Below are 15,988 nucleotides of genomic sequence, written 5' to 3'. Positions count from 1 at the left end.
CTACAATAAAATACACTTGTAGCTACGGATATTTAACTGCAGTTTAAAAATCTGCAGCTATAAATGTCCCATAACTCCTGTGTATAACAATATGGGATACCTATTGTTGTGGCATTTTAAAACCGCAGTAGCAAAGGAGCCTCTAACTGTGAAAACAAAATCCCAGCATAAATCGCAATAATATGGGATACTTGTTATTGCAGAATTTAAAATCATAGTAACAGAAACCTTGTTACACTCGTGCCCTAACTTGGTCTAATTTGAAATTCTGTGATAGATCTCGGACTGGAGATAAAGATCACCAATAGATTTTGGCTCGCAACAGATCATTGCAAAAAGGGAAAGGATGATCCCACTTGTCTATGCATATCATGCCAGTCTAACTGGAGGGGATTTAGAACTTCCAACCCTAAGCAGTAAGTGCCCTGACACCTCCCTACCCGAGTCTTGGAATGTACCAAAATTGTCGGAGGACCATACAGATGACATAGGGCAAACACCAGTGGAATGACTAAATGGAGACAACAGGTAGTCAAGGCTCAACACTGCCTTAACCACTAGAAATACTCTGGGATGAATCCGGTGGCCCTTTGGGCTGCTGGTTGGGTTTCGATGCTTATAGGCCCCACCACCTGCATCGTGAGCGGCCCCAGATGACCCCACACACTCTCCCACACATTTTTCATGACTTGTATTCCATATGAGTCTAAGGAGGTGGGCCCACGTATCCCAAATTACGGAATAACCTACTTGGAACAAATAGGGACTAACCAAACAGACCCTAAGGATATGGCATACTATAAATAGGGGAGGTGAGTTCATTTCTCACCTCTCACTTGTCCAAAATGTGGGAGAGGGAAAGAAGAGGAGAGAAAGGAAGAGAAGGAAGGAAAAGAAGAAGGAGAAGAAAAGAGGAGCTCACCTTAGCTTCTGCCTTTGCAACTTCTTGCCAAAATCTTATCGGAGGTAGGTGCCACCTTCCCCTACCACCTTCTTTCTTCATTGTGACCTAGTATAGTTGAGCAAGGAAGTGATCTTAGACCCCGGCACCTCCTAGAGCTCGGGTGAGTGTCATTTCACTCCCCTAGTGTGGTTGTCGATCTCAAACCAAGCCGGATGAGCTCCGGTAACACTTGTGACCAAATGCCTAGTTTGGGTTTCCACCATTCAGATGCCGTAACTCCCAAATGGCTCAGTGGAATTGAGATTTCTTTAGCTTAAAATGAAGGTGAAAAGACCCTCTACAAACTCCACAAAACAAATCCCGACGATTGGGCCCAAGCCAGAAAGCCCCAAATCCGTGGCTTCATTTTTAGAAATCCACTGAAAACACCCATCGAAAACAACTCAGGCTGTTTCCAGAGATATATTTTTGGTGAAGTCCCAGCCCTTAGGAGCCCTCTGCCAAGGTCACCGAAAACAGGTTTGATGTTTCTGGTGGATTTAGCCCTGTTTTCGGTGCATATTTCCTTTCACCTGTCTGTGCTGTCAAAAATTGACAGTACCTGTACCTTTTGGGGTAACCCCTATGGGTCCCCTTTGATGTTTCTGACACGCATTGTTGTTCAGTTACCTTGTATCTAGGACAGAGACGTGCATGTACATTGAGACCAAAAGTGAATTGATCACCGGTTGATACACTTGGAAGCCGATCCAAACAAATACAACTAAGGTGAGGGATGGTTGACTTTATTTTGTGGAATGTTTAATATTTATAAATTTCTCACATATGTTAGAAGATCTAATTGATTTTCAAATTTTTTACATGATTATGTTGATAATTGTGAACATACTATTTATGATGATTTATTATGTTATGAAATGTGGATATTGGATATGTGATGTATGTTGGATTGTGAGGCAGGATCCGATGTGGCCGAGGTGGTTTCAGTACCGTGGTCGCTACATGGAAGTTGCATTCATGTATTGATTATGTACATTAGACTAGATATAGTCACGGACTACACTTTTTGGCCAATGGTGATTCCAGTATCGTGTACTCTGGGACTATACTTGGAAATGGGTACATTATGTGGCCGATGGTGATTCCGGTATTGCATAACCCATACTCAACTGCTTGTCTACTAGATAGGTATATATAGTCATGGGTTACACTTTGTGGCATATGGTGATTTCGGTATTATGTACCCTGGTATGATACTTGAAAATGGACACGCTTTGTAATCGATGGTGATTCCCGTATCGTGTAGTCCATACTAACTGTATCATTATGCAAGGTGTGTAGGATATTTGTGACTAGGTGAAATTCCCTATACTACATCCCCTTACCAATAGAGGTTAAGGTGCTGGATAACCCAATGGTAGTATGTTCGATGAACCTTTCTGGAATGCCACACCCATAGTATGATGTGATTGTTGCCGAAGGCAGGAAATAGTTTGGCATAGCCAATGGTTATTCTGAAGCATTGACAACTAGGAGAGGGTTATCAGGGGTTTTCTGGGTGACCGGTGGTCACATTCTGAGACTGATAGGCTCCAAATCGTGACTAGGGTTTGTATCGCTAAGTGACCGATGTGCGATTTTTGGGACCAAGGATATAGCCTAATGTGTCGTAGTAGCATTTACCAGACTTAGTTGTATGCTAGGTGGATTAATAATCAAATAAATTGCATCATTCGCATCATGGGCTATGTGTTTAATTTTTGTACACATGACATCATGGATTATTATGAATATGATTGTTTGTGCTTGATTGTGTATGAACCCACCCCTCATTCAACTAGTTGGAGCTCACCCTCATATATATTGCTTTTTAGATGATGACGCGGGTACAATGGTGTAGACACCCAATTTGGTCACCCTCCCCAGGCTATAATGAAATGCAGATCTTGGACGGGATTTTTGACTTCCGATCAACAAAGATGATGATGGACTAAGAAAACCCAAAAACATTCCCCACCTATCTGAAAACCCTGAAAATCCCAGCGCGGGAGAGAAGAGGGTCCAAATTCAAATTTTTATATATGAAGGAATCTGGTTAAGATGACCATACAAATGAATAGTGCTCGAAAATATGATTCTAATGATATATGGCATGTCAAAATCAGACCATCGGATCTCCCTTAGTTGTCCCCAAAAAATTACATTTTCCTGTACGTATGCCGCACACACTGGCAAGCCTGCTGGAAACACGGAAGCATTCCCTACCTACCCAAATACCCCAACTTCATCCCCTATCTAAAAACCCTAGAAACCCTCATGTGGGAGAGAAGAGGGTTCAATTTTGACATTTTATATATGAAGGAATCTGGTCAAGAAGACCGTACGGATGGATAGTACCTGCCTGGAAATATGACTCTGACGATATATGGCACGTCAAAATTAGACCGTCGAATTTATCGTAATCATCACCAGAAAATTCCATTCTGTGTACCCTGGCTAGTAAGCCAGCCTGCACGCATGTTATACACTGGCTGCTGCCTAGCCTATATGCACTGCCCCTACCAACCATGCCGCGCGCCCCTACTAGCTATTCCCACCCCCCCGTCGGCCTGCATGCACGCGCCCCTGCCAGCCATGCCCGTGCCCCTACCAGCCTACATGCACGTGCCCCTGCTAGCCATGCTAGCTCCCTTGCTAGCCATACCCACGGTCATGCGCATGCTGCCCTGCGCGCCATGTGCCGCACACCCATGCTATTTCCCACACACCCTTGTGCCTAGCCTGTGCCCACCCTGTACACATTGCCCGCTCCTGAATTAGCCTAGCAATGGAGAGAACTTCAAGTTTACTCATACTACTAAGTCAACAAACATGGATACTACTGATAAAAGCATCAAGTTAGTTGTCAAGTCTGTAGTTGAGTCTGTTGTTGAGTCTGCTATCTATGATTTCATGTCGGTCTCCCCTCTCGAGGCGAGTCCAGAGTCCTTGTATGTCGAGTCTGTTACTCCTTTCATGAATAAGATTTCTGATTCCGAGTATGATTTACCTCCTTTTTCTCATGATGATCTTAATAAATATCAAGAGTTAATAAAACAATGCAAACCAAAGAAAGCCCAACCCATCCGTAAGGATACCCAGGTTATTAACCTAGGAACCGACCAATGCCTTCAAGAGACAAAAATTGGTACCACCCTAGATGACAAAGAAGCAGAACAGATGATTATTCTTTTGAAGGAGTTTGCCGAAGTCTTTGCTTGGTCTTATGAAGATACGCCTGGTATAGACCCCAACATCTTGCAACATCGATTTTCGACTTATCCTGGGGAAAAATCGGTAAAGCGAAAGCTCCAAAGAATGCAGCCAGAATTGAGTGAGAAGATCAGAGAAGAAGTTGTGAAGCAATGGAATGTAGGGTTTCTACAAGTGGTAAAATACCCCCAATAGTTGGCCAACATAGTAACAGTGCTGAAGAAAGAGGGATCTTAACGAGGCAAGCCTTAAAGATGACTTCCCATTACCTAACATTGATGAATTGGTTGAGAACATGGCAAGGCATGCTTTGTTATAATTTATGGATGGATTCTCAGAATACACCATATAAGCATGCACCCAGAGGATCGTGAGAAGACAGCCTTCACCACTCCGTGGGGAGCCTACTGTTACAAAGTGATGCCTTTTGGATTGAAGAATGCCAGGGCAACTTATCAAAGAGTAGCCACAGCCATATTGTATGACATGATGAACAAAGATGTGGAAGTCTATGTGGATGATATAATAGTGAAGTTAAAAGATCGGCAGGGGCATATTCCCACACTAAGGCGATTCTTTGAAAGGATTAAGAAGTATCAGTTCAGTTGAACCTTCAGAAGTGTGTATTTGGAGTAACAACAGGAAAGTTGTTAGGTTTCTTAGTGAGTTAAAAAGGCATTGAAGTCGATCCTATTAAGATCAAGGCAATTCAGGAAATGCCCACACCAAGGACTGAGAAGCAAATACAAAGATTTCTGAGTCACATCCAATATATCAGTAGGTTTATAGCTCAGTTGACTACAATTTGTGAACCAATTTTCAAGCTACTGAAGAAGGATCAGCCCACGGAATGGAATGACCAGTGCCAACAAGCTTTTGATAAGATCAAGAGATGCCTCATGAACCCACCAGTATTGACACCGCTGGTGGAAGGAGAACCACTCTTGTTATACTTATCAGTAGGATAATATTCTATGGGCTCGTTGCTAGCACAAAAAGAGGTAGAAAAAGAGGAAGAGCATACCATATAGTTCCTAGAGTATGAGACGCTGTACACATCTTTGGAGAAAACTTGTGTTGCACTGATTTGGGCAACGAAAAGGCTGTGACACTATATAGTAGCTTATCCAATGCATTTTATCTCAAGGATGGATCCAATGAAATACATCTTTGAGAAACCAATCCTGACAGGAAGGATGGCCCGATGGCTACTCTTGCTATCAGAGTTTGACTTCACCTATGTTACTTAGAAATCCATCAAGAGGCAAGCTATAGCTGATCATTTGGTTGCCCACCCCACAGAAGATGGAAGAGCCTTGTACAATGCCTTTCCTGACGAAGGAATCACAACAATAGAGGAAGAAGACATAGTTAATGAATAGCAGTTGTTCTTTGATGGGGTAGCTAATAGAAAAAGGGTGTGGCGCGAGAATATTGCTTGTCACTCCTAATGGCCTTTACTTACCTTTGTCATTCTACCTTGACTTCCTCTGTACCAACAATATTGCTGAATATGAAGCTTGTACACTAGGACTAGAAACGGCTTTGACTATTAGAGTGAAAAGGATTAAAGTGTATGGAGATTTATCCATTGTCATTTGTCAAAAACAAGGAAAGGGGAAGACTAGAGATGAAAAGCTGAAGCTATACCAAGAACATCTAGAAGAGGTGATTGAACATTTTGAGAAAATCTCGTTCGAATACTTCCAAAGAGATAACAACAGGTTTGCTGATGCCCTCACAACCTTGGCATCTATGGTAGAATGCAACCCTATGGCTAGGGTTCGACCATTCTTGGTAGAACAAAGAAGCAACCCCATTTATCATAATTCGATGAACTCTCATCGTGGATGGTCAGTCTTGGTTTGCTCACATAGTGGATTTCATCAGAGAAAGGAAGTACCCAGTTGAAGCCACTGAAAGAGAGAAGAAATTTCTAAGGAGATATGCCACCCAATTTATTCTTCAAGAGGACTTGTTATACAAGAGGTCCTATAATGGAATACAGTTGCTGTGTGTGGAGGAAGAACAAGCTACAACCATTATGGAAGAAATTCATCAAGGCCTCTACGGATCCCATATGAATGCCAAGATGCTAGCCAAGTAGATCCTCAGGTTGGGATACTATTGGAATACAATGGAAGCAAATTGCATGGACTTTCTCAAGAAATGCCACAAATGTCAAATATTTTCCAATATCATACATATCCCACCAACAGAGTTGCATTCGCTTAATTCTCCTTGCCCTTTCTCCAATTAGGGCATTGACATCATTGGGAGGGTCAACCCCAAAGCATCCAATGGTCATGAATTCATCTTAGTAGGAATCGATTATTTCACCAAGTGAGTAGAAGCTAAATCTTATGTAGTATTCACATCTGCTAAGGTAGCAATATTCATCCAAGAAAACATCATTTGTCGATATGGAGTGCCTCAAGAGTTGATATTAGATCAGGGATCCCATTTCTGGGGCAAAACTGATAAAATCTGCATAAAGTTCGGTATCAAAAGGCATCACTCTACCACTTATAGGCCACAGACCAATGGGGCAATAGAAGTAGCCAACAAAAACATCAAAGTCATCCTGCAGAAAATGGCAGAAACACATAAGGATTGGGTTAATAAGTTACCCCTTACCTTATGGGCATATCGAACTTCTGTACTATCCTTGATGGGGGCAACCCTTTTCTCTTTGGTATATGGGGTTGAGGTGGTTCTACTCATGAAAATCCTTGTACCATCCCTAAGTGTGCTTCTTGATAGACAGCTACCTGAAGGAGAGCAGGTGAAGGCCAGACATGATAAGCTCAATTTTCTCGATGAAAGGTGTATGAAAGCCATGGATAATCTGAAGAAACATCAAATGAGAATGGCTAGGGCCTTTAACAAGAATGTGAAGCCTTGCCACATAGAGGAGGGTAAACTTGTTCTTTGAGAACAAAGAGCCCAAATTTATGATCCAAGAGGAAAATTCTGACCCAACTGGAGTGGCCCTTTCACTGTCAAAGAGATTTTACCAAGCAAAGCTATAAAACTCATAGACCACAATGGCGAAGAAACACACGAACTGATCAACATAGATCAACTCAAGAAATATTATGTCTAAAAGGGTAAACAACTTGAACTACGTCAGACCTGATTCTTTTTTAGGGATACGTAGGCAACTTGATATGTGCAAGTAACCATCTCAAGGCAATAAATTGGTTCCTAAATTAATAATCAAGGTATCTTTAAAGATCATCATAGTTTGTGTCCCCCAAGAATCACCATGTGGCATGTAAGACCATTAGGTATCTGTCATTCGCCTATTGGTCCATCAATTATTATCTAAAATTCTATCTCCTAAGAATTTCCATTTGGCATGCGAGGCCATCAGGTATCTGGCATTCACCTCTAGTCCATCAAATTCTTATCCAGGATTCTATCCCTCCAAAAAGTTGCCACCTAGCACCAGTTTATCAAGGTCAGTTTATTCCCCATCCTTGATCGGTAAAAAAAAAAAAAAATGTGAACTTGATGCAACAATGGTAAAGGTTTGGTTTTGTCAGTATTTAATGAGTAATGCCTTGAAAAATCACATCTTCTCTTTGCTTGTGATAATTGTAGGATAAGTCATGAGCTCCTTGGATGAGACATTACAAAAATGGACCTTGGACATAAGCATGTGGCACCAAGACTACTAGAATCCATGAATATGTCAATGCTCAGCCGAATTGGGTGTATTGAAGTACATCACCATCTACTTCGACAGATTCCTCAGCATTGGGATGCCGATCTTCATATATTTTAGTTTGGGTTATACTTCAACCCAACCTTGTGTGCCACCTCCAATGGCCGAGATTGGTGTTCCACTGGCCCGACAGGTGAAGAGATTTCCTTTTCACCCACTTTGGTCCAAAAACCCATTTTCTAAAAATTTCTGTCTCCTCCCATTTGACCAAAAACCCCTTTTCTAAGAGTTTCTCTCTCCTCCCATTTTTACCAAAAACCCCTTTTTACCCATTCTCTCTCCTCCCTGTTGGCCCAGAAATCCTATAAATACCCCCTCCTTAAGAAAAAAACACACCAAAATCACAACCCCAAAACCACCCTTGGAAGTCAAGCTCTGAACTCTCTCCTCCTCCCCTCCCCCTTTGAGTTTCTTTTGATCTTCGGAGTGATCTTTGTCAAGATCCAAAATTTTGTTCGGATCTTCGAAGTTTTCTTTGGGATTTTGAAGATCTTCAATCCAATTTTGTAGTTCAATGCATTTATTTTTCTCAAAAATAGCATGTTTTTGAGTGTTCTTGATCTTTACCGAAAGTAGAAATTCCTCCCCCCTTGTGGTTCTTTGGGTCTACAAAGAGATCTTTGTCAAGATCCGGACTTCTGCACGGATCTTCAAAGTGTTCTTTGGGGCTTTGGGGATCTTCAATCCATTTTTAGGTCAATCCACTTTTTTCAGAAATAGCCATTCCCAGCGGAAGCTTTGTCCAAGTGCCCTTGGAATCTTTCAAAAATAACCATTCCCAGTGGAAGCTCTGCTGAAGCGCCACCTCAGCCTAACCCTTCCTAACCTATCCCCAATGGAAGCTTTGTCAAAGTGCTACCTTAGCCTAGCCCTCCCATAGCCTATCCCTAATGGAAGCTCTGTCGGAGTGCCACCTCATTTGAAGCCCAGAAATAGCCTTCCCTAGCCAAAGCTCTGTCCAAATCCAAATCTGAAAGTAACCGCTCCTAGTCAGAACTCTGCTCGAATATCATCACAATCAAAATCTCTCGAGAAAGGAAGTTGGAGGTCAAGATCATCTTCCCCTGAGCCAGGAGAATCTGAAAGACAGTCCAAATCTGTACTAATCAGGGGCCCACCCCTCTTGACCCAAAACAAGGGTTAAGTTCAGGTATAGTTTCTTAACCGAATTATCATTATGTAGACTTTATATAGACCTTGTTTTACTGTACATATTTATTGAAATTCAGTCAGTGTACATATGTGTGATAACTTAGCCATACATGTGGAATAGGAATAATTGTGGAAAATGTTCATTCTTAAGCATCTAGTAAGAAGACCGGTCGAACCAGGTAGATTGGGTGCCTAACACCTTTCCAATTCTACAACCTGACACTTACCCTAAATCTCTGGACCAGACCAACTTTTGGGTCCTTTTTTTCTAGAATTGGGCCCACCTCTGGGTCCTAGGCCCATAATCCTAGGTGGTGACTCCAAACCCTTTTGTATGATCTTGATCCTGGTATTTGACCATCTTCAAACCCCCGTCTAGAATAACGAACTTTACACTCTTGCAAAATAGGCCTCCACGTATCTCTGAGGGTTGATACGGTGGTGTGGGGCCCATAATAAAGCACACACGACACACCCCTCCCTCATGAAAGGGAAGGAGAGGAGAGAGGACGGGATCAATTAGGTTCATCAATCTCCAGCCGCTACCCTCACAAGTGGTGCCATTGGGTTGTGACTCGACTTCCTCCAGACCTGAGTACAGAGTAGGTGACTGGTGGATGCCAGATGCCAAGGAGCATGATCCGGATTATGCTTGTGACAACTATGCATACGTGGCACCCTGAGTGGCATGGTTACATTTTGTCATTTTGATACCGAATTGTGTATGGTATTCTTTTTGGGCTTATAAATTTTAAGTCGTGGATATTTGTACAAGAATAACTTGGTTATGCTATCACTAGATGGTTCCCCATTTTAAATTATGATCCGCTATGATATACTCTAATTCCGCTATAATTTATTTGGTTCGATGTTGTGAGATTGTGTATGTTAAGGTACTACTATCAGAGATCCTAGTAGGAGTGTAAGGCGGGTAAGTGTCTTACTCACACCGCTAGTATTCCTAGGTATTACTGGGAGCGGGGTGTAACAGCTTGATATCAAAGCGAGATGCTCTGTCTTAACTCACAATCTACTAGAACTTTGATTTCTTGGGGATTAGGATTTAAATAAAAATCTCAAGATAACTAATAATAGAAATGCAAAAGTAGGAGACAAGTATAGGTGTTAAAGCCATTTCATTAAATATAAAGAACTAAGTACATAAAGCTTACACCAAATTTTCCCAAATAAATAATTTAAAGCATGAAAATCCTAACCTAGCCAAAATTTTTAGGAATTCAAATTGATATAGGCAAAGAACCAAAAACAATGGTGCATAACTAAGCCTAGAACATCACAACTAAAAGTAAAGACGGCTGTGCTAGAAAGCATAAAATAGGGAAATCTAAAACTACTATGGCATGCATATGCCACTACTCCTGTGGGTTGTTTAGAACCTGCTCCTAGTCTTGGGCCTAGTTTTTAGCTTGTGCCCTAGCTTCCGGCACAAGAATCCCTAGGTACTAGACCATTCCCCTCATCTATCTCTCTATGGATGTCACACGGTTGTCAAGGAGGCAGTAGTTGCAATCCACACTCTCTAACCGGTTATCCATTACCCTCAGAATGTTGTTGGTGATGTCCAGACGAGCCATCATGTCATTCGGCCCATACCGTCTAGAGCCCCTAGAAGAGGAAGCAACAGTAGTCTCCATAGCCTATGGGGGAGGTGGTGCAAACACTCCAGGAGGAGGCACGTGTGGAGGAGCTAGAGCGTCGACACCATCCTGACCACCCCCATGACCACATCCTTGCTAGCCCTCTACATCCATAGTCTGTTGCCCTTCTTCTTCCTCATCCTCAGTCACCTCATCCATATCTATAGTCATCTTCTTTAGGGACTCCTGGTTGAAGTTAAGGTCATCAACCCCTAGCCCCTCCATCCTCCAACTCCACCCCAAAGCGCTTGAAGACCTCAATTAGGATCCGACCATAGCAGAAGTTCCCAGACCTGTGATCCTCAACTTTCACTACCATGGTCCACATCAATGGGTATGGAAGATGAACTGGCATCCCCATGTAAACACAATAGGTGACATATGTTTATAGGATAGATACCTTGTCATAGTGTCCACTGGTGGGGAAGATGTTCAACTGAATGGGCACACAACCTTTGGGGTAGCGTAATATTGGTAGTTCAAGAGTACCCCGCTTCATGCTTTATACGTATGTGGTCCATCCTTGCCTGAACATCGAAGTTCCAGAACTCATAGGATAAGGTCTTGGGAGGATAGTAGGCCAATTCCCCCACATTGGAAATCATCAGAATGTTCGCCAACTCGGCCATGTCAAAGGATATGTCGACCCCCTTCACCCTCGAGGTGATCCTCATGTCCTCAGTACCATGGTTCATGCACCATAGGTTACGATAGAAGTACCTCAAGAGCTGTGGGTAGTACATGCTGCCCAGCTTCAATATGCGGTACCACCTTATGACATCAAAACGTTGACAGAGGCTAAACTGTCAGAAATCCCTTACACATACATACTTGTCAGGGTCAACGTTCTGGTACTCAAAAGTCACCCAACAGTCTTGCTCCTCCACAGAATGAAACCAAAAGTGATCATATTGCTCCTCGACAGGGAGAGCCCATTGTTGTTGAGCGGTGGCATGACAGGGAAGAGCTCTACATCCAGACATGATCACAGAGAAAAAGTACCTAGGGTTTTGGGAAACCAAAACCTAGGTTAGAAGAGAATAACCAAATCAGAGAAGAAATTCCAAAATCTAGGTTAGGGTAGAAGAAAAACTCATCTTGGATGCATAGATGGCGACAATCGATCATGAAATCATGAGTAAAAGGTGGGAAATAGCTGGGGCAAACCTTCTTGGCTATTCCTCTCTCTTCTCCACAAGTTAGAATAGGGTTTTGTGAAAGAAGAGAGAGGCCCGCACCTATTTATAGCGGCTTCCTATCCACTGGAAACACTGGATTGAATCCGGTGACTGTTTTCGATGAAGAAATTCTAAGAATTTAGGCCTCTGTTTAGTCCATCGAAAATAGGATTGATATTTCCAATGGATCTGGTCTTGTTTCTAGTGAAATTCCTCACTGTTTTTGGTGAACAGTGTAGGGTGGATTTAGGTTTTGATTTGTTTCCTTGTTTAATTGTTTGGGTTCCATTCATGCATGTGCTCGATTTTATGTTACCACAAGGGCCTCCTATGCATGTGTAACCATAACATTCAACTTGTACATGCAAGTGTGACTAATGATGTCACACCCCACTTCTAATAGACCCAACTTACCATTAGGAATATCGATGGTGTTAGTAAGAAATATGTCTGTCTTACAACCTACCAGGATCTCTGATTGCAGTACCTTAACATTTCACAATCTCACATCACAAACCAACCAAAAGCAGCGGAATCAGAGTATAATAGCAGAATCATCAATAAAATTGGGAAATATCTAATGATAATATAATATCCATAACCAACTTATTCTATTACAATTACCCAAGACTTATAAACATTAATCCCAAAATATACAATCCACAGACTATATCAAAAGGATCAAAAGTACGCTGCACAACTCATGGTGCAATGTAAGCACAGTGGTCACAAGCACAGTCCTGATCACACTCCAGTGCTTCTGGTATCCACCAATCGCACACACCGTACTTTGACTAGGAGGATAATGGGTCACACGCCATCAGCACCACAATACCTGCATCATCATCTAAAAAGGGGTGTATACGTGGGGTGAGCTTTTTGACTCGCGTAAGTAAATATGATGTAAGATTATAAAAATTAAACACATAGTTCATGATGCTCGTGATGCAGTTTCTTTATTTTACTACCCACCTATCAATACAACTAAGTATGGTAAATGCTACTACGGCACATTAGGCTGTATCCCTCGTCTCAGAACCGGCATCAACTACGTAGGGATAAAAACCCTAGCCTTGAATAGAATCCTGCCGGTCCTTGTATATGACCATGGGTCACCCAACAAACCCTTGATAACCCTGTCCTGTCTGTCACGGCATCGATGCAAATCATCGGCCACATCGAACAAGTTCCCACCTCTGGCAACAATCGTATCATACGGTGTGGCATTTTGGAAAGGCACATCGAATATACCACAATGGAATATCCAACACCTTAACCCCTGTTGGCAAGGGTTCATAGCATAGGGAGTGATATTTAACCACAAATATTCTACATGCCTTCATAATGATACAGTTAGTATGAATTACATGATACCGATAACACATCGACCACAAAGTGTAATCCATCTCCAAGTACAGTCTCGGAGTACACGATACTAGTAACACCTCGACCACAAAGTGTAACCCGTAACCTTTTTCCTAATCTAGCATGCATATAACAGTTGAGTATGGACTATGCAACACTGGTACCAATCATCGGCCATGAAGCGTATCCATTTCCAAATGCAGTCCCAGAGCACATGATACTAGTAACACATCAGCCACAAAGTTTAATCCATGACTACAGCTAACTCTAATGCACATAATCAATGCATGAATGCAACAGACATACTGCAATCACGGTGTCAGTACCACCTCAGCCACACTGGATTCTGTCTCATACATACAACAAATACACGATGATCATGGTACCGGCACCACCTTGGCCACACTGGATCCATAAACATTTCTTATCAATCTAATAAAAATGTAATATGTGATAGCATACCATCATTATTTGAGCAATTAAGAAATCATGTAAAGATCTATTCATGTGAGAAATTCTACATAATTGAACATTCTCAAAATAAAAGTAATCCATCCCTCACCTTGATTATGCTCATGCAAATTAGGGTTCAAGCATGGCCACCGATCATCCGAATCAATTCTGATCTCTTGGTTCATGTGCATCACTATACTAGACACAAAGGTAACCGAACACCAATACATGTTGGGAACATCGAGAGGGGCCCACATGGGTTACCTCCAAAGGGTACAGTTAAAGTCCCTCAGTGACAGTAATGTCATTGGAAACACCCATCGAAAATCGACACTGTCCATAGGAAATATCAGTGTTGTTTTCAGTGGAGCTGGTAGAGAGCTCCTAAGGGTCGAATGTTCACCGAAAATAGCCCACTAGAAGCAGGCCCAGTGTTTTCTGGTGGCTTATTTCTTGTGGCAGTATAGCAACTGCCCAATGAATTAGGGCTTTTTGGCTAAGGCCCAATCATCGGGATTTATTCTATGGAGTTTGTGGGGGATGTTCCTAGCATCATTCTATGCAAATAAAATCCTAATTCCATTGAGCCAATTGGGAGATACGTTGATCGAACGATCAAAATCCTAGTTGATTATTTGGCCAATCTTGTTGTCGGAGCTCACCAGGCTCTGTATGAGCTCAGCAATCGCACTGGGGAGGTGGAATACGTAAACCCCAAACTTGATAGGGTGTATAACCCAAGTTCAATCCTATACCTAGCTTAACCTAGGTCAAAATGAAGAGAGAGAGTAGTAGAAGAGGTTGCACTTACCTCCGGCAGGTATTCCGACAACTAGGCGGCAGCTGGCACCAAAGTAAGCTCCCTTCCTTCTTCTTCCTCTTCTTTTTTTCTTCCTTTCTCTCTTCCTTCTCCTCTCCCACGTTTGCACACAAATGAGAAATGAGGAAATGAATCCTTATTTCCCACTTATAAGTTAAGTAGACCTTAGGGCCTGTTTAGCTTAACCCTATTTGATCCGATCGGGTTAATCTGACTTTCAGAACATGAGGACCATTCTACTTTGGTTTGTAAGGTGCTCATATCATGAGGAAGATGTGGGGGAGGATTTGGAACCATTCAGGGCTATCCATGATGCGGGCGGTAGGTCCCACAGGCATTGGAGCCCAACCAACAACCTAATTGGTCACCGAAAACACCCACCGGATTCAGGCCAAGGCTGTTTTCGATAGCTTATTTTTGGTGGTCAAGACAGTCTACTGCCTTGATTGGTTGCAATCTTTCAATTGGTTTCGCACTAGTAGTTGCCCTAAGTTGTGTTCATAGTCTTCCGACAATTTCGTTACTTGCCAGGATTCAGGTGTGGGGTGTTGGGTCACTTACCATTTGGAATCGAAAGGCACGAATCCCCTCCAGTTGGACTGGAAAGTGATGCACGAACATGTGGGGTCATCCCTTCCCCTTCAGAAATGGGTGGCCATGAGCCAAAACCCAGTTGTACTTTTGATCTTCGATCCGAGACCGATCACAACAATTAGACTGGGTCAGGGCACTGGTGTAACATTCCCCCCACCCTACAAGAATTTCATCCTCGAAATTAAACATACCTGGTAAATCAAACAATCTAGGATACTACTTCATCATCTCATCTTCCCGCTCCCAGGATGCTTCCTATTCGGGGTGGTTCATCCATTTCACTTTAACGAAGGAAATGGTGTGATTGCATAGAATATGGTCCTTCCGGTCAACAATCTTCTCTGAATATTCAACATAGGCAAAATCCTCGTCCAACTCATGGGGTATGTAAGTCAAGACGTGAGTGGGGTCAGGAATGTACTTCCTCAACGTGGATAGATGGAAGACATCATGTGAACCCTCCAACTCTGGTGGTAAATCTATCTGGTAAGCTACCAATCCGATCCTTTCTAGTAGATCGTATGGTCCCATAAATCTCAAACTTAGCTTCCCCTTCTTGCCAAACCGTATTACCCCTTTAACTGGGGATAAAGCATACCTTGTCTCTAACTCCAAACTCCAGATGTTTCCTCTGACATTTGCATAGCTCTTCTATTTGGACTAAGCTACTTTAATCCTTTCTCTGATCACATGCACCTTCTCTCTGGTTGCCTGTATCAAGTCTGGACCCAAAATATGCCGCTCACCAACCTCATCCCAATAGAGTGGAGTTCGGAACTTTCTGCCATACTGTGCCTCAAATGGAGACATTCTGATGGTGTCCTGATAATTGTTGTTGTAGGAGAACTAAGGGAAATGTACTCATCCCAACTGTAACTCATA

The sequence above is a fragment of the Macadamia integrifolia genome, unplaced genomic scaffold (genome assembly GCF_013358625.1).
Source record: "Macadamia integrifolia cultivar HAES 741 unplaced genomic scaffold, SCU_Mint_v3 scaffold86, whole genome shotgun sequence".
NCBI lineage: Eukaryota > Viridiplantae > Streptophyta > Magnoliopsida > Proteales > Proteaceae > Macadamia > Macadamia integrifolia.
The sequence above is the reverse complement of the archived record's forward strand: the minus strand, read 5'-3'. Positions refer to the sequence as shown.